This window comes from Pleurodeles waltl, unplaced genomic scaffold (assembly GCF_031143425.1).
Source record: "Pleurodeles waltl isolate 20211129_DDA unplaced genomic scaffold, aPleWal1.hap1.20221129 scaffold_39, whole genome shotgun sequence".
Classification (NCBI taxonomy): domain Eukaryota; kingdom Metazoa; phylum Chordata; class Amphibia; order Caudata; family Salamandridae; genus Pleurodeles; species Pleurodeles waltl.
The window spans coordinates 6,814,451-6,837,101 of NW_027150097.1; the positions used below are offsets into that span (position 1 = coordinate 6,814,451).

General features: G+C 45.8%; 8 non-coding genes across 8 annotated transcripts; all 8 read left to right on the forward strand.

Annotated features, from left to right (window-relative positions):
• Positions 1-1,666: 1,666 nt before the first annotated feature.
• Positions 1,667-1,749, forward strand: TRNAL-CAG (transfer RNA leucine (anticodon CAG)). The gene has a single exon. It is a non-coding gene; the product is annotated as a tRNA-Leu (tRNA).
• Positions 1,750-10,160: 8,411 nt separating this feature from the next.
• On the forward strand, positions 10,161-10,243 carry TRNAL-AAG (transfer RNA leucine (anticodon AAG)). Its single transcript has one exon. It is a non-coding gene; the product is annotated as a tRNA-Leu (tRNA).
• A 2,350-nt stretch (positions 10,244-12,593) lies between these two features.
• Positions 12,594-12,676, forward strand: TRNAL-CAG (transfer RNA leucine (anticodon CAG)). Its single transcript has one exon. It is a non-coding gene; the product is annotated as a tRNA-Leu (tRNA).
• Positions 12,677-13,809: 1,133 nt separating this feature from the next.
• TRNAL-CAG (transfer RNA leucine (anticodon CAG)) lies at positions 13,810-13,892 on the forward strand. The gene has a single exon. It is a non-coding gene; the product is annotated as a tRNA-Leu (tRNA).
• Positions 13,893-15,023: 1,131 nt separating this feature from the next.
• On the forward strand, positions 15,024-15,106 carry TRNAL-CAG (transfer RNA leucine (anticodon CAG)). Its single transcript has one exon. It is a non-coding gene; the product is annotated as a tRNA-Leu (tRNA).
• A 2,351-nt stretch (positions 15,107-17,457) lies between these two features.
• TRNAL-CAG (transfer RNA leucine (anticodon CAG)) lies at positions 17,458-17,540 on the forward strand. The gene has a single exon. It is a non-coding gene; the product is annotated as a tRNA-Leu (tRNA).
• Positions 17,541-18,671: 1,131 nt separating this feature from the next.
• TRNAL-CAG (transfer RNA leucine (anticodon CAG)) lies at positions 18,672-18,754 on the forward strand. The gene has a single exon. It is a non-coding gene; the product is annotated as a tRNA-Leu (tRNA).
• A 2,348-nt stretch (positions 18,755-21,102) lies between these two features.
• Positions 21,103-21,185, forward strand: TRNAL-CAG (transfer RNA leucine (anticodon CAG)). The gene has a single exon. It is a non-coding gene; the product is annotated as a tRNA-Leu (tRNA).
• The last annotated feature ends 1,466 nt before the right edge of the window (positions 21,186-22,651 follow it).

Sequence of the window (22,651 nt, forward strand, 5' to 3'; positions counted from 1 at the left end):
GAATCCTTGCAGCCGCGTTGAGCATGGCGGTCGAGGACTCAAACTGTACCGTTCAAGTCCTTGTCTCAGAGGCACTGAGTTGATTGGTATAGAGCCAGGCACCTCCTGATCTGAATCTTGAACTGGCTCCAAATTCTGCATGTCAACACCCCCTGTAGTAGATGATTGAGAATTAGTAGCAGTCACCACCGGCCATATGCACTGGCTCAAAATTCTGCATGTCCACACCACATGTAGTAGATGATTGAGAATTAGTAGCAGTCACCACAGGGTCCACTGTCAGGATGATCCATCCTCTCTCCTTCATCAGCTTCAGATCCCACTGTTTCCCTGAGCAGGAAGGTCTGGAATTGAAAATACAGAGAACATTAAACAACATTCACTCAGTACATGGCACTCATTTTGGTTTATACGCTCGAAATTGAGCCATGAGCAAGGTGTGAAGAGTGTTAGGATGGCCGAGTGGTCTAAGGCGCTGCGTTCAGGTCACTGTCTCCCTTGGAGGTGTGGGTTCAAATCCCACTTCTGACAAGTGTATTTTGCGAGGTGGATACATTTTTGGACTTTTTTTTTCCAAGCACCCTTATCAAAAACAATGTCAACAGTTTCTGTAAATTATCGATAAGATCTATTGTCCGTTGCTTGCACTAATTGCCTGAAGTTGGCTAAATCGCATTAAATCGGTAAAGCAGGAAATCACAGCATCTTCAACAAATCGTGATAGAGGGGCCGAGATAAAGGTTTCCACCCTACATATCAAAAGCACAGCTGTCAATAGTTCAGCAGGTTCACAGTGCAGAAGGTTCAGTGGCACCAGGGTCCCCTGCGTCCCAATCACAGCTGGTTTTTAACTTCTGTGTTCAGGGGTTGGGATGGGTGGGGGTGTTGCGTTGTGCACACACAGTGCCTGTTTTGCAGAGCAGTTTTAATAAATACACAAAGAATAATATGGAGTCTTTGGCCACGAGGAACACCTTCCCCTACCTTTTATTCTCTCTGATTCCACATCACCGCACCTACCATCCAACTCCAAAATTCGGGGGAGACTAACACTCCCTACCTCCCTTGGTGTGCATCATGGGCGTGCCCATGACGAACACAACATTTCTCCTTAACCAATACAAAACAAACATAGCTGCTCAAAAAAAAGATACTATACTAATCCAGTATACAAGAATAGTACACAACAATAAATACCACATTCAGTCAATCCACCCCGAATCCTTGCAGCCGCGTTGAGCATGGCGGTCGAGGACTCAAACTGTACCGTTCAAGTCCTTGAGTCAGAGGCACTGAGTTGATTGGTATGGAGCCAGGCACCTCCTGATCTGAATCTTGAACTGGCTCCAAATTCTGCATGTCCACACCCCCTGTAGTAGATGATTGAGAATTAGTAGCAGTCACCACCGGCCATGTGCACTAGCTCAAAATTCAGCATGTCCACACCCCATGTAGTAGATGATTGAGAATTGGTAGCAGTCACCACCGGATCCACTGTCAGGATGATCCATCCTCTCTCCTTCATCAGCTTCAGATCCCACTGTTTCCCTGAGCAGGAAGGTCTGGAATTGAAAATACAGGGGACATTAAACAACATTCACTCAGTACACGGCACTCATTTTGGTTTATACGCTCGAAATTGAGCCATGAGCGAGGTGTGCGGAGTGTCAGGATGGCCGAGTGGTCTAAGGCGCTGCGTTCAGGTCGCAGTCTCCCTTGGAGGCGTGGGTTCGAATCCCACTTCTGACAAGTGTCTTTCGCGAGGTGGATACATTTTTGGACTTTTTTTTTTCCAACCACCCGTATCAAAAACAATGTCAACAGTTTCTGTAAATTATCGATAAGATCTATTGTCCGTTGCTTGCACTAATTTCCTGAAGTTGGCTAAATCGCAGTAAATCGGTAAAGCGGGAAATCACAGCATCTTCAACAAATCGTGATAGAGGTGCAGAGATAAAGGTTTTGACCCTACATATCAAGAGCGCAGCTGTCAATAGTTCAGCAGGTTCACAGTGCAGAAGGTTCAGTGGCACCAGGGTCCCCTGCGTCCCAATCACAGCTGGTTTTTAACTTCTGTATTCAGGGCATGGGAGGGGTGTGTTGCATCGTGCACACACGGTGCCTGTTTCGCAGATAAGTTTTAATAAATACACAGAGAATAATATAGAGTCATTGGCCACGAGGAACACCTTCCCTGACCTTTTATTCTCTCCGGTTCCACGTCACCGCGCCTACCATCCAACTCCAAAACTCGGGGGAGACTAACACTCCCTACCTCTCTTGGTGTGCATCATAGGCGTGCCCATGACGAACACAACATTTCTCCTTAACCAATAGAAAACAAACATAGCTGCTCAAAAAAAAGATACTATACTAATCCAGTATACAAGAATAGTACACAACAAGAAATGCCACATTCAGTCAATCCACCCCGAATCCTTGCAGCCGCGTTGAGCATGGCGGTCGAGGACTCAAACTGTACAGTTCAAGTCCTTGTCTCAGAGGCACTGAGTTGATTGGTATGGAGCCAGGCACCTCCTGATCTGAATCTTGAACTGGCTCCAAATTCTGCATGTCCACACCCCTTGTAGTAGATGATTGAGAATTAGTAGCAGTTACCACCGGCCATGTGTACTGGCTCAAACTTCTGCATGTCCACACCCCATGTAGTAGATGATTGAGAATTAGTAGCAGTCACCACCGGATTCACTGTCAGGATGATCCATCCTCTCTCCTTCATCAGCTTCAAATCCCACTGTTTCCCTGAGCAGGAAGGTCTGGAATTGAAAATACAGAGGACATTAAACAACATTCACTCAGTACATGGCACTCATTTTGGTTTATACGCTCGAAAGTGAGCCATGAGCAAAGTGTGAAGAGTGTTAGGATGGCTGAGTGGTCTAAGGCGCTGCGTTCAGGTCGCAGTCTTCCTTGGAGGTGTGGGTTCACATCCCACTTCTGACAAGTGTATTTTGTGAGGTGGATACATTTTTGGACTATTTTTTCCCAAGCACCGTATCTAAACAATGTCAACAGTTTCTGTAAATTATGGATAAGATCTATTTTCCGTTGCTTGCACTAATTGCCTGAAGTTGGCTAAATCGCAGTAAATCGGTAAAGCAGGAAATCACAGCATCTTCAACAAATCGTGATAGAGGGGCCGAGATAAAGGTTTCGACCCTACATATCAAAAGCGCAGCTGTCAATAGTTCAGCAGGTTCACAGTGCAGAAGGTTCAGTGGCACCAGGCTCCCCTGCGTCCCAATCACAGCTGATTTTTAACTTCGGTATTCAGGGCATTGGAGGGGTGTGTTGCATCGTGCACACACGGTGCCTGTTTCGCAGATAAGTTTTAATAAATACACAGATAATAATATAGAGTCATTGGCCACAAGGAACACCTTCCCTGATCTTTTATTCTCTCCGGTTCCACGTCACCGCGCCTACCATTCAACTCCAAAACTCGGGGGAGACTAACACTCCCTACCTCCCTTGGTGTGCATCAGAGGCGTGCCCATGACGAACACAACATTTCTCCTTAACCAATACAAAACAAACATAGCTGCTAAAAAAAAAGATACTATACTAATCCATTATACAAGAATAGTACACAACAAGAAATGCCACATTCAGTCAATCCACTCCGAATCCTTGCAGCCGCGTTGATCATGGCGGTCGAGGACTCAAACTGTACCGTTCAAGTCCTTGTCTCAGAGGCACTGAGTTGATTGGTATGGAGCCAGGCACCTCCTGATCTGAATCTTGAACTGGCTCCAAATTCTGCATGTCCACACCCCTTGTAGTAGATGATTGAGAATTAGTAGCAGTCACTACCCGCCATGTGCACTGCCTCAAACTTCTGCATGTCCACACCCCATGTAGTAGATGATTGAGAATTAGTAGCAGTCACAACCGGATTCACTGTCAGGATGATCCATCGTCTCTCCTTCATCAGCTTCAGATCCCACTGTTTACCTGAGCAGGAAGGTCTGGAATTGAAAATACAGAGGACATTAAACAACATTCACTCAGTACATGGCACTCATTTTGGTTTATACGCTCGAAATTGAGCCATGAGCAAAGTGTGAAGAGTGTCAGGATGGCCGAGTGTTCTAAGGCACTGCGTTCAGGTCGCAGTCTCCCTTGAAGGTGTGGGTTCAAATCCCACCTCTGACAAGTGTATTTTGCGAGGTGGATACATTTTTGGACTTTTTTTTCCCAAGCACCGTATCAAAAACAATGTCAACAGTTTCTGTTAATTATCGATAAGATCTATTTTCCGTTGCTTGCACTAATTGCCTGAAGTTGGCTAAATCGCAGTAAATCGGTAAAGCAGGAAATCACAGCATCTTCAACAAATCGTGATAGAGGGGCCGAGATAAAGGTTTCGACCCTACATATCAAAAGCGCAGCTGTCAATAGTTCAGCAGGTTCACAGTGCAGAAGGTTCAGTGGCACCAGGCTCCCCTGCGTCCCAATCACAGCTGATTTTTAACTTCGGTATTCAGGGCATTGGAGGGGTGTGTTGCATCGTGCACACACGGTGCCTGTTTCGCAGATAAGTTTTAATAAATACACAGAGAATAATATAGAGTCATTGGCCACAAGGAACACCTTCCCTGACCTTTTATTCTCTCCGGTTCCACGTCACCGCGCCTACCATCCAACTCCAAAACTCGGGGGAGACTAACACTCCCTACCTCCCTTGGTGTGCATCAGAGGCGTGCCCATGACGAACACAACATTTCTCCTTAACCAATACAAAACAAACATAGCTGCTAAAAAAAAAGATACTATACTAATCCATTATACAAGAATAGTACACAACAAGAAATGCCACCTTCAGTCAATCCACTCCGAATCCTTGCAGCCGCGTTGATCATGGCGGTCGAGGACTCAAACTGTACCGTTCAAGTCCTTGTCTCAGAGGCACTGAGTTGATTGGTATGGAGCCAGGCACCTCCTGATCTGAATCTTGAACTGGCTCCAAATTCTGCATGTCCACACCCCTTGTAGTAGATGATTGAGAATTAGTAGCAGTCACTACCCGCCATGTGCACTGCCTCAAACTTCTGCATGTCCACACCCCATGTAGTAGATGATTGAGAATTAGTAGCAGTCACCACCGGATTCACTGTCAGGATGATCCATCGTCTCTCCTTCATCAGCTTCAGATCCCACTGTTTCCCTGAGCAGGAAGGTCTGGAATTGAAAATACAGAGGACATTAAACAACATTCACTCAGTACATGGCACTCATTTTGGTTTATACGCTCGAAATTGAGCCATGAGCGAAGTGTGAAGATTGTCAGGATGGCCGAGTGGTCTAAGGCACTGCGTTCAGGTCGCAGTCTCCCTTGAAGGTGTGGGTTCAAATCCTACCTCTGACAAGTGTATTTTGCGAGGTGGATACATTTTTGGACTTTTTTTTCCCAAGCACCGTATCAAAAACAATGTCAACAGTTTCTGTAAATTATCGATAAGATCTATTTTCCGTTGCTTGCACTAATTGCCTGAAGTTGGCTAAATCGCAGTAAATCGGTAAAGCAGGAAATCACAGCATCTTCAACAAATCGTGATAGAGGGGCCGAGATAAAGGTTTCGACCCTACATATCAAAAGCGCAGCTGTCAATAGTTCAGCAGGTTCACAGTGCAGAAGGTTCAGTGGCACCAGGGTCCCCTGCGTCCCAATCACAGCTGGTTTTTAACTTCTGTATTCAGGGGATGGGAGGGGTGGGGGTGTTGCGTCGTGCACACACGGTGCCTGTTTTGCAGAGAAGTTTTAATAAATACACAAAGAATAATATGGAGTCTTTGGCCACGAGGGACACCTTCCCCTACCTTTTATTCTCTCCGATTTCACATCACCGCACCTACCATCCAACTCCAATACTCGGGGGAGACTAACACTCCCTACCTCCCTTGGTGTGCATCATGGGCGTGTCCATGACGAACACAACATTTCTCCTTAACCAATACAAAACAAACATAGCTGCTCAAAAAAAAGATACTATACTAATCCAGTATACAAGAATAGTACACAACAATAAATACCACATTCAGTCAATCCACCCCGAATCCTTGCAGCCGTGTTGAACATGACGGTCGAGGACTCAAACTGTACCGTTCAAGTCCTTGTCTCAGAGGCACTGAGTTGATTGGTATGGAGCCAGGCACCTCCTGATCTTAATCTTGAACTGGCTCCAAATTCTGCATGTCCACACCCCCTGTAGTAGATGATTGAGAATTAGTAGCAGTCACCACCGGCCATATGCACTGGCTCAAAATTCTGCAAGTCCACACCCCATGTAGTAGATGATTGAGAATTAGTAGCAGTCACCACATGGTCCACTTTCAGTATGATCCATCCTCTCTCCTTCATCAGCTTCAGATCCCACTGTTTCCCTGAGCAGGAAGGTCTGGAATTGAAAATACAGAGGACATTAAATAACATTCACTCAGTACATGGCACTCATTTTGGTTTATAAGCTGGAAATTGAGCCATCAGTTTGGCGTCAAGAGTGTCAGGATGGCCGGGTGGTCTAAGGTGCTGCGTTCAGGCTGCAGTCTCCCTTGGAGACGTGGGTTCAAACCCCACTTCTGACAAGTGTCCTTTGCGAGGTGGATACATTTTTGGACTTTTTTTTACCAAGCACCCTTATCAAAAACAATGTGAACAGTTTCTGTAAATTATCGATAAGATCAATTGTCCGTTGCTTGCACTAATTGCCTGAAGTTGGCTAAATCGCAGTAAATCGGTAAAGCAGGAAATCACAGCATCTTCAACAAATCGTGATAGAGGGGCCAAGATAAAGGTTTCGACCCTACATATCAAGAGCGCAGCTGTCAATAGTTCAGCAGGTTCACAGTGCAGAAGGTTCAGTGGCACCAGGGTCCCCTGCATCCCAATCACAGCTGGTTTTTAAATTCTGTATTCAGGGCATGGGAGGAGTGTGTTGCATCGTGCACACACGGTGCCTGTTTCGCAGATAAGTTTTAATAAATACACAGAGAATAACATAGAGTCATTGGCCACGAGGAACACCTTCCCTGACCTTTTATTCTCTCCGGTTCCACGTCACCGCGCCTACCATCCAACTCCAAAACTCGGAGGAGACTAACACTCCCTACCTCCCTTGGTGTGCATCATAGGCGTGCCCATGACGAACACAACATTTCTCCTTAACCAATACAAAACAAACATAGCTGCTCAAAAAAAAGATACTATACCAATCCAGTATACAAGAATAGTACACAACAAGAAATGCCACATTCAGTCAATCCACCCCGAATCCTTGCAGCCGCGTTGAGCATGGCGGTCGAGGACTCAAACTGTACAGTTCAAGTCCTTGTCACAGAGGCACTGAGTTGATTGGTATGGAGCCAGGCACCTCCTGATCTGAATCTTGAACTGGTTCCAAGTTCTGCATGTCCACACCCCTTGTAGTAGATGATTGAGAATTAGTAGCAGTCACCACCGGCCATGTGCACTGGCTCAAACTTCTGCATGTCCACACCCCATGTAGTCGATGATTGAGAATTAGTAGCATTCACCACCGGATTCACTGTCAGGATGATCCATCCTCTCTCCTTCATCAGCTTCAGATCCCACTGTTTCCCTGAGCAGGAAGGTCTGGAATTGAAAATACAGAGGACATTAAACAACATTCACTCAGTACATGGCACTCATTTTGGTTTATACGCTCAAAATTGAGCCAGGAGCGAGGTGTGAAGAGTGTCAGGATGGCTGAGTGGTCTAAGGCGCTGCGTTCAGGTTGCAGTCTTCCTTGGAGGCGTGGGTTCAAATCCCACTTCTGACGAGTGTAATTTGCCAGGTGGATACATTTTTGGACTTTTTTTCCCAAGCACCGTATCAAAAACAATGTCAACAGTTTCTGTAAATTATCGATAAGATCTATTTTCCGTTGCTTGCACTAATTGCCTGAAGTTGGCTAAATCGCAGTAAATCGGTAAAACAGGAAATCACAGCATCTTCAACAAATCGTGATAGAGGGGCCGAGATAAAGGTTTCGACCCTACATATCAAAAGCACAGCTGGCAATAGTTCAGCAGGTTCACAGTGCAGAAGGTTCAGTGGCACCAGGGTCCCCTGCGTCCCAATCACAGCTGGTTTTTAACTTCTGTATTCAGGGCATGGGAGGGGTGTGTTGCATCGTGCACACACAGTGCCTGTTTCGCAGATAAGTTTTAATAAATACACAGAGAATAATATAGAGTCATTGGCCACGAGGAACACCTTCCCTGACCTTTTATTCTCTCCAGTTCCACGTCACCGCGCCTACCATCCAACTCCAAAACTCGGGGGAGACTAACACTCCCTACCTCCCTTGGTGTGCATCATAGGCGTGCCCATGACGAACACAACATTTCTCCTTAACCAATACAAAACAAACATAGCTGCTCAAAAAAAAGATACTATACTAATCCAGTATACAATAATAGTACACAACAAGAAATGCCACATTCAGTCAATCCACCCTGAATCCTTGCAGCCGCTTTGAGCATGGCGGTCGAGGACTCAAACTGTACCGTTCAAGTCCTTGTCTCAGAGGCACTGAGTTGATTGGTATGGAGTCAGGCACCTCCTGATCTTAATCTTGAACTAGCTCCAAATTCTGCATGTCCACACCCCCTGTAGTAGATGATTGAGAATTAATAGCAGTCACCACCGGCCATGTGCACTGGCTCAAAATTCAGCATGTCCACACCCCATGTAGTAGATGATTGAGAATTAGTAGCAGTCACCACCGGATCCACTGTCAGGATGATCCATCCTCTCTCCTTCATCAGCTTCAGATCCTACTGTGTCCCTGAGCAGGAAGGTCTGGAATTGAAAATACAGAGGACATTAAACAACATTTACTCAGTACATGGCACTCATTTTGGTTTATAAGCTGGAAATTGAGCCATCAGTGCAGTGTCAAGAGTGTCAGGATGGCCGAGTGGTCTAAGGCGCTGAGTTCAGGTCGCAGTCTTCTTTGGAGGCGTGGGTTTGAATCCCACTTCTGATAAGTGTCTTTTGCGAGGTGGATACAGTTTTGGAATTTTTTTTCCAAGCACCCGTATCAAAAACAATGTCAACAGTTTCTGTAAATTATCGATAAGATCTATTGTCCGTTGCTTGCACTAATTGCCTGAAGTTGGCTAAATCGCAGTAAATCGGTAAAGCGGGAAATCACAGCATCTTCAACAAATCGTGATAGAGGGGCCAAATTAAAGGTTTCGACCCTACATATCAAAAGCACAGCTGTCAATAGTTCAGCAGGTTCACAGTGCAGAAGGTTCAGTGGCACCAGGGTCCCCTGCATCCCAATCACAGCTGGTTTTTAACTTCTGTATTCAGGGCGTGGGAGGAGTGTGTTGCATCGTGCACACAGTGCCTGTTTCGCAGATAAGTTTTAATAAATACACAGAGAATAATATAGAGTCATTGGCCACGAGGAACACCTTCCCTGACCTTTTATTCTCTCCGGTTCCACGTCACTGCGCCTACCATCCAACTCCAAAACTCGGGGGAGACTAACACTCCCTACCTCCCTTGGTGTGCATCATAGGCGTGCCCATGACGAACTCAACATTTCTCCTTAACCAATACAAAACAAACATAGCTGCTCAAAAAAAAGATACTATACTAATCCAGTATACAAGAATGGTACACAACAAGAAATGCCACATTCAGTCAATCCACCCCAAATCCTTGCAGCCGCGTTGAGCATGGCGGTCGAGGACTCAAACTGTACCGTTCAAGTCCTTGTCTCAGAGGCACTGAGTTGATTGGTATGGAGCCAGGCACCTCCTGATCTGAATCTTGAACTGGCTCCAAATTCTGCATGTCCACACCCCCTGTAGTAGATGATTGAGAATTAGTAGCAGTCATCACCGGCCATGTGCACTGGCTCAAAATCCAGCATGTCCACACCCCATGTAGTAGATGATTGAGAATTAGTAGCAGTCACCACCGGATCCACTGTCAGGATGATCCATCCTCTCTCCTTCATCAGCTTCAGTTCCCACTGTTTCCCTGAGCAGGAAGGTCTGGAATTGAAAATACAAAGGATATTAAACAACATTCACTCAGTACATGGCACTCATTTTGGTTTATAAGCTGGAAATCGAGCCATCAGTGCAGTGTCAAGAGTGTCAGGATGGCCGAGTGGTCTAAGGCGCTGCATTAAGGTCGCAGTCTCCTTTGGAGGCGTGGGTTCGAATCCCACTTCGGACAAGTGTCTTTGGCGAGGTGGATACATTTTTGGACTTTTTTTTTCCAAGCACCTGTATCAAAAACAATGTCAACAGTTTCTGTAAATTATCGATAAGATCTATTTTCCGTTGCTTGCACTAATTGCCTGAAGTTGGCTAAATCGCAATAAAACGGTAAAGCAGGAAATCACAGCATCCTCAACAAATAGTGATAGAGGGGCCGGAGATAAAGGTTTCGACCCTACATATCAAAAGCACAGCTGTCAATAGTTCAGCAGGTTCACAGTGCCGAAGGTTCAGTGGCACCAGGGTCCCCTGCGTCCCAATCACAGCTGGTTTTTAACTTCTGTATTCAGGGGATGGGAGGGGTGGGGGTGTTGCGTCGTGCACACACAGTGCCTGTTTTGCAGAGAAGTTTTAATAAATACACAAAGAATAATATGGAGTCTTTGGCCACGAGGAACACCTTCCCCTACCTTTTATTCACTCCGGTTCCACGTCACCGCGCCTACCATCCAACTCCAAAACTCGGGGGAGGCTAACACTCCCTACCTCCCTTGGTGTGCATCATAGGGGTGCCCATGACGAACACAACATTTCTCCTTAACCAATACAAAACAAACATAGCTGCTCAAAAAAAAGATACTATACTAAACCAGTATACAAGAATAGTACACAACAAGAAATGCCACATTCAGTCAATCCACCCCGAATCCTTGCAGCCGCGTTGAGCATGGCGGTCGAGGACTCAAACTGTACCGTTCAAGTCCTTGTCTCAGAGGCACTGAGTTCATTGGTATGGAGCCAGGCACCTCCTGATCTGAATCTTGAACTGGCTCCAAATTCTTCATGTCCACACTCCCTGTAGTAGATGATTGAGAATTAGTAGCAGTCACCACCGGCCATGTGCACTGGCTCAAAATTCTGCATGTCCACACCACATGTAGTAGATGATTGAGAATTAGTAGCAGTCACCACAGGGTCCACTGTCAGGATGATCCATCCTCTCTCCTTCATCAGCTTCAGATCCCACTGTTTCCCTGAGCAGGAAGGTCTGGAATTGAAAATTCAGAGGACATTAAATAACATTCACTCAGTACATGGCACTCATTTTGGTTTATAAGCTGGAAATTGAGCCATCAGTTTGGTGTCAAGAGTGTCAGGATGGCCGAGTGGTCTAAGGCGCTGCGTTCAGGTCGCAGTTTACTTTGGAGGCGTGGGTTAGAATCCCACTTCTGACAAGAGTCTTTTGTGAGGTGGATACATTTTTTGACTTTTTTTTTCCAAGCACCCTTATCAAAAACAATGTCAACAGTTTCTGTAAATTATCGATAAGATCTATTGTCCGTTGCTTGCACTAATTGCCTGAAGTTGGCTAAATCGCAGTAAATCGGTAAAGCAGGAAATCACAGCATCTTCAACAAATCGTGATAGAGGGGCCGATATAAAGGTTTCGACCCTACATATCAAAAGCACAGCTGTCAATAGTTCAGCAGGTTCACAGTGCAGAAGGTTCAGTGGCACCAGGGTCCCCTGCGTCCCAATCACAGCTGGTTTTTAACTTCTGTATTCAGGGCATGGGAGGGGTGTGTTGCATCGTGCACACACAGTGCCTGTTTCGCAGATAAGTTTTAATAAATACACAGAGAATAATATAGAGTCATTGGCCACGAGGAACACCTTCCCTGACCTTTTATTCTCTCCGGTTCCACGTCACCGCGCCTACCATCCAACTCCAAAACTCGGGGGACACTAATACTCCCTACCTCCCTTGGTGTGCATCATAGGCGTGCCCATGATGAACACAACATTTCTCCTTAACCAATACAAAACAAACATAGCTGCTCAAAAAAAAGATACTATACTAATCCAGTATACAAGAATAGTACACAACAAGAAATGCCCCATTCAGTCAATCCACCCCGAATCCTTGCAGCCGCGTTGAGCATGGCGGTCGAGGACTCAAACTGTACCGTTCAAGTCCTTGTCTCAGAGGCACTGAGTTGATTGGTATGGAGCCAGGCACCTCCTGATCTGAATCTTGAACTGGCTCCAAATTCTGCATGTCCACACCTCCTGTAGTGGATGATTGAGAATTAGTAGCAGTCACCACCGGCCATGTGCACTGGCTCAAAATTCAGCATGTCCACACCCCATGTAGTAGATGATTGAGAATTAGTAGCAGTCACCACCGGATCCACTGTCAGGATGATCCATCCTCTCTCCTTCATCAGCTTCAGATCCCACTGTTTCCCTGAGCAGGAAGGTCTGGAATTGAAAATACAGAGGACATTAAACAACATTCACTCAGTACATGGCACTCATTTTGGTTTATAAGCTGGAAATTGAGCCATCAGTTCAGTGTCAAGAGTGTCAGGATGGCTGAGTGGTCTAAGGCGCTGCGTTCAGGTCGCAGTCTCCTTTGGAGGCGTGGGTTCGAATCCCACTTCTGACAAGTGTCTTTTGCGAGGTGGATACATGTTTGGACTTTTTTTTCCAAGCACCCGTATCAAAAACAATGTCAACAGTTTCTGTAAATTATCGATAAGATCTATTGTCCGTTCCTTGCACTAATTTCCCGAAGTTGGCTAAATCGCAGTAAATCGGTAAAGCGGGAAATCACAGCATCTTCAACAAATCGTGATAGAAGGGCAGAGATAAAGGTTTCGACCCTACATATCAAGAGCGCAGCTGTCAATAGTTCAGCAGGTTCACAGTGCAGAAGGTTCAGTGGCACCAGGGTCCCTGCGTCCCAATCACAGCTGGTTTTTAACTTCTGTATTCAGGGGATGGGAGGGGTGGGGGTGTTGCGTCGTGCACACACAGTGCCTGTTTTGCAGAGAAGTTTTAATAAATACACAAAGAATAATATGGAGTCTTTGGCCACGAGGAACACCTTCCCCTACCTTTTATTCACTCCGGTTCCACGTCACCGCGCCTACCATCCAACTCCAAAACTCGGGGGAGGCTAACACTCCCTACCTCCCTTGGTGTGCATCATAGGGGTGCCCATGACGAACACAACATTTCTCCTTAACCAATACAAAACAAACATAGCTGCTCAAAAAAAAGATACTATACTAAACCAGTATACAAGAATAGTACACAACAAGAAATGCCACATTCAGTCAATCCACCCCGAATCCTTGCAGCCACGTTGAGCATGGCGGTCGAGGACTCAAACTGTACCGTTCAAGTCCTTGTCTCAGAGGCACTGAGTTGATTGGTATGGAGCCAGGCACCTCCTGATCTGAATCTTGAACTGGCTCCAAATTCTGCATGTCCACACCCCCTGTAGTAGATGATTGAGAATTAGTAGCAGTCACCACCGGCCATGTGCACTGGCTCAAAATTCAGCATGTCCACACCCCATGTAGTAGATGATTGAGAATTGGTAGCAGTCACCACCGGATCCACTGTCAGGATGATCCATCCTCTCTCCTTCATCAGCTTCAGATCCCACTGTTTCCCTGAGCAGGAAGGTCTAGAATTGAAAATACAGAGGATATTAAACAACATTCACTCAGTACATGGCACTCATTTTGGTTTATAAGCTGGAAATTGAGCCATCAGTGCAGTGTCAAGAGTGTCAGGATGGCTGAGTGGTCTAAGGCACTGCGTTCAGATCGCAGTCTCCTTTGGAGACGTGGGTTCGAATCCCACTTCTGACAACTGTCTTTTGCGAGGTGGATACATTTTTGGACTTTTTTTTTCCAAGCACCTGTATCAAAAACAATGTCAACAGTTTCTGTAAATTATCGATAAGATCTATTGTCCGTTGCTTGCACTAATTTCCTGAAGTTGGCTAAATCGCAGTAAATCGGTAAAGCGGGAAATCACAGCATCTTCAACAAATCGTGATAGAGGGGCAGAGATAAAGGTTTCGACCCTACATATCAAGAGCGCAGCTGTCAATAGTTCAGCAGGTTCACAGTGCAGAAGGTTCAGTGGCACCAGGGTCCCCTGCGTCCCAATCACAGCTGGTTTTTAACTTCTGTATTCAGGGCATGGGAGGGGTGTGTTGCATCGTGCACACATGATGCCTGTTTCGCAGATAAGTTTTAATAAATACACAGAGAATAATACAGAGTCATTGGCCATGAGGAACACCTTCCCTGACCTTTTATTCTCTCTGGTTCCACGTCACCGCGCCTACCATCCAACTCCAAAACTCGGGGGAGACTAACACTCCCTACCTCCCTTGGTGTGCATCATAGGCGTGCCCATGACGAACACAACATTTCTCCTTAACCAATTCAAAACAAACATAGCTGCTCAAAAAAAAGATACTATACTAATCCAGTATACATGAATAGTACACAACAAGAAATGCCACATTCAGTCAATCCACCCCGAATCCTTGCAGCCGCGTTGAGCATGGCGGTCGAGGACTCAAACTGTACCGTTCAAGTCCTTGTCTCAGAGGCACTGAGTTGATTGGTATGGAGCCAGGCACCTCCTGATCTGAATCTTGAACTGGCTCCAAATTCTGCATGTCCACACCCCCTGTAGTAGATGATTGAGAATTAGTAGCAGTCACCACCGGCCATGTGCACTGGCTCAAACTTCTGCATGTCCACACCCCATATAGTCGATGATTGAGAATTAGTAGCAGTCACCACCGGATTCACTGTCAGGATGATCCATCCTCTCTCCTTCATCACCTTCAGATCCCACTGTTTCCCTGTGCAGGAAGGTCTGGAATTGAAAATACAGAGGACATTAAACAACATTCACTCAGTACATGGCACTCATTTTGGTTTATACGCTCGAAATTGATCCTTGAGCGAGGTGTGAAGAGTGTCAGGATGGCCGAGTGGTCTAAGGCACTGCGTTCAGGTCGCAGCCTCCCTTGGAGGTGTGGGTTCAAATCCCACTTCTGACAAGTGTATTTTGTGAGGTGGATACATTTTTGGACTTTTTTTTCCCAAGCACCGTATCAAAAACAATGTCAACAGTTTCTGTAAATTATCGATAAGAACTATTTTCCGTTGCTTGCACTAATTGCCTGAAGTTGGCTAAATCACTGTAAATCGGTAAAGCAGGAAATCACAGCATCTTCAACAAATCGTGATAGAGGGGCCGAGATAAAGGTTTCGACCCTACATATCAAAAGCGCAGCTGTCAATAGTTCAGCAGGTTCACAGTGCAGAAGGTTCAGTGGCACCAGGGTCCCCTGCGTCCCAATCACAGCTGGTTTTTAACTTCTGTATTCAGGGGATGGGAGGGCTGGGGGTGTTGCGTCGTGCACACACAGTGCCTGTTTTGCAGATAAGTTTTAATAAATACACAAAGAATAATATGGAGTCTTTGGCCACGAGGAACACCTTCCCCTACCTTTTATTCTCTCCGATTCCACATCACCGCACCTACCATCCAACTCCAAAACTCGGGGGAGACTAACACTCCCTACCTCCCTTGGTGTGCATCATGGGCGTGCCCATGACGAACACAACATTTCTCCTTAACCAATACAAAACAAACATAGCTGCTCAAAAAAAAGATACTATACTAGTCCAGTATACAAGAATAGTACACAACAATAAATACCACATTCAGTCAATCCACCCCGAATCCTTGCAGCCGCGTTGAGCATGGCGGTCGAGGACTCAAACTGTAACGTTCAAGTCCTTGTCTCAGAGGCACTGAGTTGATTGGTATGGAGCCAGGCACCTCCTGATCTGAATCCTGACCTGGCTCCAAATTCTGCATGTCCACACCCCCTGTAGTAGATGATTGAGAATTAGTAGCAGTCACCACCGGCCATATGCACTGGCTCAAAATTCTGCATGTCCACACCACATGTAGTAGATGATTGAGAATTAGTAGCAGTCACCACAGGGTCCACTGTCAGGATGATCCATCCTCTCTCCTTCATCAGCTTCAGATCCCACTGTTTCCCTGAGCAGGAAGGTTTGGAATTGAAAATACAGAGGACATTAAATAACATTCACTCAGTACATGGCACTCATTTTGGTTTATAAGCTGGAAATTGAGCCATCAGTCTGGTGTCAAGAGTGTCAGGATGTCCAGGTGGTCTAAGGTGCTGCGTTCAGGTCACAGTCTCTCATGATGATGTGGGTTCAAACCCCACTTCTGACAAGTGTCTTTTGCGAGGTGAATACATTTTTGGACTTTTTTTTTCCAAGCACCCTTATCAAAAACAATGTCAACAGTTTCTGTAAATTATCGATAAGATCTATTGTCCGTTGCTTGCACTAATTGCCTGAAGTTGGCTAAATCGCATTAAATCGGTAAAGCAGGAAATCACAGCATCTTCAACAAATCGTGATAGGGTGGCCGAGATAAAGGTTTCGACCCTACATATCAAAAGCACAGCTGTCAATAGTTCAGCAGGTTCACAGTGCCGACGGTTCAGTGGCACCAGGGTCCCCTGCGTCCCAATCACAGCTGTTTTTTAACTTCTGTATTCAGGGGATGGGAGGGGTGGGGGTGTTGCGTCGTGCACACACAGTGCCTGTTTTGCAGAGAAGTTTTAATAAATACACAAAGAATAATATGGAGTCTTTGGCCACGAGGAACACCTTCCCCTACCTTTTATTCACTCCGGTTCCACGTCACCGCGCCTACCATCCAACTCCAAAACTCGGGGGAGACTAACACTCCCTACCTCCCTTGGTGTGCATCATAGGGGTGCCCATGACGAACACAACATTTCTCCTTAACCAAGACAAAACAAACATAGCTGCTCAAAAAAAAGATACTATACTAAACCATTATACAAGAATAGTACACAACAAGAAATGCCACATTCAGTTAATCCTCCCCGAATCCTTGCAGCCCCGTTGAGCATGGCGGTCGAGGACTCAAACTGTACCGTTCAAGTCCTTGTCTCAGAGGCACTGAGTTCATTGGTATGGAGCCAGACACCTCCTGATCTGAATCTTGAACTGGCTCCAAATTCTGCATGTCCACACTCCCTGTAGTAGATGATTGAGAATTAGTAGCAGTCACCACCGGCCATGTGCACTGGCTCAAAATTAAGCATGTCCAACCCCATGTAGTAGATGATTGAGAATTAGTAGCAGTCACCACCGGATCCACTGTCAGGATGATCCATCCTCCCTCCTTCATCAGCTTCAGATCCCACTGTTTCCCTGAGCAGTAAGGTCTGGAATTGAAAATACAGAGATCAATAAACAACATTCACTCAGTACATGGCACTCATTTTGGTTTATAAGCTGGAAATTGAGCCATCAGTGCAGTGTCAAGAGTGTCAGGATGGCCGAGTGGTCTAAGGCGCTGCGTTCAGGTCGCAGTCTCCTTTGGAGGCATGGGTTCGAATCCCACTTCTGACAAGTGTCTTTTGCGAGGTGGATACATTTTTGGACTTTTTTTTTCCAAGCACCCGTATCAAAAACAATGTCAACAGTTTCTGTAAATTATCGATAAGATCTATTGTCCGTTGCTTGCACTAATTTCCTGAAGTTGGCTAAATCGCAGTAAATTGGAAAAGCGGGAAATCACAGCATCTTCAACAAATCGTGATAGAGGAGCAGAGATAAAGGTTTCGACCCTACATATCAAGAGCGCAGCTGTCAATAGTTCAGCAGGTTCACAGTGCAGAAGGTTCAGTGGCACCAGGGTCCCCTGCGTCCCAATCACAGCTGGTTTTTAACTTCTGTATTCAGGGCATGGGAGGGGTGTGTTGCGTCGTGCACACACAGTGCCTGTTTTGCAGATAAGTTTTAATAAATACACAAAGAATAATATGGAGTCTTTGGCCACGAGGAATACCTTCCCCTACCTTTTATTCACTCCGGTTCCACGTCACTGCGCCTACCATTCAACTCCAAAACTCGGTGGAGACTAACACTCCCTACCTCCCTTGGTGTGCATCATAGGCGTGCCCATGACGAACACAACATTTCTCCTAAACCAATACAAAACAAACATAGCTGCTAAAAAAAAAGATACTATACTAAACCAGTATACAACAATAGTACACAACAAGAAATGCCACATTCAGTCAATCCACCCCGAATCCTTGCAGCCGCGTTGAGCATGGCGGTCGAGGACTCAAACTGTACCGTTCAAGTCCTTGTCTCAGAGGCACTGAGTTGATTGGTATGGAGCCAGGCACCTCCTGATCTGAATCTTGAACTGGCTCCAAATTCTGCATGTCCACACCCCCTGTAGTAGATGATTGAGAATTAGTAGCAGTCACCACCGGCCATGTGCACTGGCTCAAAACTCAGCATGGCCACACCCCATGTAGTAGATGATTGAGAATTGGTAGCAGTCACCACCGGATCCACTGGCAGGATGATCCATCCTCTCTCCTTCATCAGCTTCAGATCCCACTGTTTCCCTGAGCAGGAAGGTCTGGAATTGAAAATACAGAGGATATTAAACAACATTCACTCAGTACATGTCACTCATTTTGGTTTATAAGCTGGAAATTGAGCCATCAGTGCAGTGTCAAGAGTGTCAGGATGGCCGAGTGGTCTAAGGCACTGCGTTCAGGTCGCAGTCCCCTTTGGAGGCGTGGGTTCGAATCCCACTTCTGACAAGTGACTTTTGCGAGGTGGATACATTTTTGGACTTTTTTTTTCCAAGCACCTGTATCAAAAACAATGTCAACAGTTTCTGTAAATTATCGATAAGATCTATTGTCCGTTGCTTGCACTAATTGCCTGAAGTTGGCTAAATCGCAGTAAATCGGTAAAGCAGGAAATCACAGCATCTCCAACAAATCGTGATAGAGGGGCCGAGATAAAGGTTTCGACCCTACATATCAAAAGCACAGCTGTCAATAGTTCAGCAGGTTCACAGTGCCGAAGGTTCAGTGGCACCAGGGTCCCCTGCGTCCCAATCACAGCTGGTTTTTAACTTCTGTATTCAGGGGATGGGAGGGGTGGGGGTGTTGCGTCGTGCACACACAGTGCCTGTTTTGCAGAGAAGTTTTAATAAATACACAAAGAATAATATGGAGTCTTTGGCCACGAGGAACACCTTCCCCTACCTTTTATTCTCTCCGATTCCACATCACCGCACCTAGCATCCAACTCCAAAACTCGGGGGAGACTAACACTCCCTACCTCCCTTGGTGTGCATCATTTGCGTGCCCATGACGAACACAACATTTCTCCTTAACCAATACAAAACAAACATAGCTGCTCAAAAAAAAGATACTATACTAATCCAGTATACAAGAATAGTACACAACAATAAATACCACATTCAGTCAATCCACCCCTAATCCTTGCAGCCGCGTTGAGCATGGCGGTGGAGGACTCAAACTGTACCGTTCAAGTCCTTGTCTCAGAGGCACTGAGTTGATTGGTATGGAGCCAGGCACCTCCTGATCTGAATCTTGAACTGGCTCCAAATTCTGCATCTCCACACCCCCTGTAGTAGATGATTGAGAATTAGTAGCAGTCACCACCGGCCATATGCACTGGCTCAAAATTCTGCAAGTCCACACCCCATGTAGTAGATGATTGAGAATTAGTAGCAGTCACCACAGGGTCCACTGTCAGGATGATCCATCCTCTCTCCTTCATCAGCTTCAGATCCCACTGTTTCCCTGAGCAGGAAGGTCTGGAATTGAAAATACAGAGGACATTAAATAACATTCACTCAGTACATGGCACTCATTTTGGTTTATAAGCTGGAAATTGAGCCATCAGTGCAGTGTCAAGAGTGTCAGGATGGCTGAGTGGTCTAAGGTGTTGCGTTCAGGTCACAGTCTCCTTTGGAGGCATGGGTTAGAATCCCACTTCTGACAAGTGTCTTTTGCGAGGTGGATACATTTTTGGACTTTTTTTTTCCAAGCACCTGTATCAAAAACAGTGTCAACAGTTTCTGTAAATTATCGATAAGATCTATTGTCCGTTGCTTGCACTAATTTCCTGAAGTTGGCTAAATCGCAGTAAATCGGTAAAGCGGGAAATCACAGCATCTTCAACAAATCGTGATAGAGAGGCAGAGATAAAGGTATCGACCCTACATATCAAGAGCGCAGCTGTCAATAGTTCAGCAGGTTCACAGTGCAGAAGGTTCAGTGGCACCAGGGTCCCCTGCGTCCCAATCACAGCTGGTTTTTAACTTCTGTATTCAGGGCATGGGAGGGGTGTGTTGCATCGTGCACACACGGTGCCTGTTTCGCAGATAAGTTTTAATAAATACACAGAGAATAATATAGAGTCATTGGCCACGAGGAACACCTTCCCTGACCTTTTATTCTCTCCGGTTCCACGTCACCGCGCCTACCATCCAACTCCAAAACTCGGGGAGACTAACACTCCCTACCTCCCTTGGTGTGCATCATAGGCGCGCCCATGACGAACACAACATTTCTCCTTAACCAATACAAAACAAACATAGCTGCTCAAAAAAAAGATACTATACTAATCCAGTATACAAGAATAGTACACAACAAGAAATGCCACATTCAGTCAATCCACCCCGAATCCTTGCAGGCGCGTTGAGCATGGCGGTCGAGGACTCAAACTGTACCGTTCAAGTCCTTGTCTCAGAGGCACTGAGTTGATTGGTATGGAGCCAGGCACCTCCTGATCTGAATCTTGAACTGGCTCCAAATTCTGCATGTCCACACTCCCTGTAGTAGATGATTGAGAATTAGTAGCAGTCACCACCGGCCATGTGCACTGGCTCAAAATTCAGCATGTCCACACCCCATGTAGTAGATGATTGAGAATTGGTAGCAGTCACCACCGGATCCACTGTCAGGATGATCCATCCTCTCTCCTTCATCAGCTTCAGATCCCACTGTTTCCCTGAGCAGGAAGGTCTGGAATTGAAAATACAGAGGATATTAAACAACATTCACTCAGTACATGGCACTCATTTTGGTTTATAAGCTGGAAATTGAGCCATCAGTGCAGTGTCAAGAGTGTCAGGATGGCCGAGTGGTCTAAGGTGCTGTGTTCAGATCGCAGTCTCCTTTGGAGGCGTGGGTTCAAATCCCACTTCTGACAAGTGTCTTTTGCGAGGTGGATACATTTTTGGACTTTTTTTTTCCAAGCACCTGTATCAAAAACAATGTCAACAGTTTCTGTAAATTATCGATAAGATCTATTGTCCGTTGCTTGCACTAATTTCCTGAAGTTGGCTAAATCGCAGTAAATCGGTAAAGCGGGAAATCACAGCATCTTCAACAAATCGTGATAGAGGGGCAGAGATAAAGGTTTCGACCCTACATATCAAGAGCGCAGCTGTCAATAGTTCAGCAGGTTCACAGTGCAGAAGGTTCAGTGGCACCAGGGTCCCCTGCGTCCCAATCACAGCTGGTTTTTAACTTCTGTATTCAGGGCATGGGAGGGGTGTGTTGCATCGTGCACACATGATGCCTGTTTCGCAGATAAGTTTTAATAAATACACAGAGAATAATATAGAGTCATTGGCCATGAGGAACACCTTCCCTGACCTTTTATTCTCTCTGGTTCCACGTCACCGCGCCTACCATCCAACTCCAAAACTCGGGGGAGACTAACACTCCCTACCTCCCTTGGTGTGCATCATAGGCGTGCCCATGATGAACACAACATTTCTCCTTAACCAATTCAAAACAAACATAGCTGCTCAAAAAAAAGATACTATACTAATCCAGTATACATGAATAGTACACAACAAGAAATGCCACATTCAGTCAATCCACCCCGAATCCTTGCAGCCGCGTTGAGCATGGCGGTCGAGGACTCAAACTGTACCGTTCAAGTCCTTGTCTCTGAGGCACTGAGTTGATTGGTATGGAGCCAGGCACCTCCTGATCTGAATCTTGAACTGGCTCCAAATTCTGCATGTCCACACCCCCTGTAGTAGATGATTGAGAATTAGTAGCAGTCACCACCGGCCATGTGCACTGGCTCAAACTTCTGCATGTCCACACCCCATATAGTCGATGATTGAGAATTAGTAGCAGTCACCACCGGATTCACTGTCAGGATGATCCATCCTCTCTCCTTCATCACCTTCAGATCCCACTGTTTCCCTGTGCAGGAAGGTCTGGAATTGAAAATACAGAGGACATTAAACAACATTCACTCAGTACATGGCACTCATTTTGGTTTATACGCTCGAAATTGATCCTTGAGCAAGGTGTGAAGAGTGTCAGGATGGCCAAGTGGTCTAAGGCACTGCGTTCAGGTCGCAGCCTCCCTTGGAGGTGTGGGTTCAAATCCCACTTCTGACAAGTGTATTTTGTGAGGTGGATACATTTTTGGACTTTTTTTTCCCAAGCACCGTATCAAAAACAATGTCAACAGTTTCTGTAAATTATCGATAAGAACTATTTTCCGTTGCTTGCACTAATTGCCTGAAGTTGGCTAAATCACAGTAAATCGGTAAAGCAGGAAATCACAGCATCTTCAACAAATCGTGATAGAGGGGCCGAGATAAAGGTTTCGACCCTACATATCAAAAGCGCAGCTGTCAATAGTTCAGC